This window comes from Dromiciops gliroides, chromosome 1 (assembly GCF_019393635.1).
Source record: "Dromiciops gliroides isolate mDroGli1 chromosome 1, mDroGli1.pri, whole genome shotgun sequence".
In the NCBI taxonomy this organism is placed as follows: domain Eukaryota; kingdom Metazoa; phylum Chordata; class Mammalia; order Microbiotheria; family Microbiotheriidae; genus Dromiciops; species Dromiciops gliroides.
The window spans coordinates 418,195,369-418,196,517 of record NC_057861.1 but is presented as its reverse complement, the minus strand read 5'-3'; positions in this window follow the sequence as shown (position 1 = coordinate 418,196,517).

The following is a 1,149-nucleotide window of genomic DNA, read 5'->3' as shown; positions in this document are numbered from 1 at the left end:
TAGATCACCCAAGTTTTGGTCAAAGAGACATCAATTTCCATGTCACCTGTATGACAAAAGAGAGAATCAACATTTTCCAGATCTGTCTGAGTAAATATAATGAGTAAGAACCCTCCCATTAGCCAAAACTTAGAATTTCTTTTACTGTCTGATTAGATATTGGCCTGGGTAAATCTTTGAGAAAGATTTCCCACACTGATGGATTTCTGGATGAGGAAGTAGAAAAGGTGAAAATCCTTGGTCCTGATTCAATAATTAGTTATTAATATAAGAGAGAAATAATCACTTCTCTCACAACCATTAAATGGCAAAATTGTCATTTGAACCCCAGGTGCTCTGATTCCAAATTCTATTTTTTTTCTTTGCCACACCATTCTAATGGGGAGCCCCTTTTCAAGACTAAGGAGTAGGATTGAAACACCTGTTGATAGGTATTTCTCCTATGCCACATGCTCATTCCTCCCAAAAGCCTTGGATGGTGTTTGGGTTTTTTAGTTCAATAGTCTTGTTTCCGTTTTATTAATCTTTTTTAAAATCTTAATAGTATTTTTTCCAGTTACATGTAAAGATAGTTTTCAACATTAATTTTAAAAGATTTTGAATTCCAAATTTTTCTTCCTCCCTCCCTTCCTTCCCTCCTTCCCAAGATGGCAAGCAATCTTATATAGGTTATATATGTACATTTACATTAAATATATTTCCAAATTAGTCATGTTGTGAAAGAAGAATAATAACAAAAGGGAAAAACCTCAAAAGGAAAAAATAACAAAAAAGTAGAAATAGTATGGTTCAATCTGCATTCAAATTCCACAATTCTTTTTCTGGATATGGAGAACATTTTCCATCATGAGTCCTTTGGAATTGTCTTGGATCATTGTATTGCTGAAAAGGACTTAGTCTATCACAGTTGATCATTTCATTACACAATGTTGCTGTTACTGTATACAATGTTCTCCTGGTTCTGCTCACTTCACTCAGCATCAGTAGATCCCTTTTTCATCTAGGGTCAAATACAAACCCTATTTTGGCATCTAAAATTCTTCAAACTTATCCAAACTTACCTTTCCAGCCTTACACACATACTCCCCTTCACACATTCTAAGGTCCAGTCACATTGGCTGCTCCTTACACACCACTCTATCTGCATCC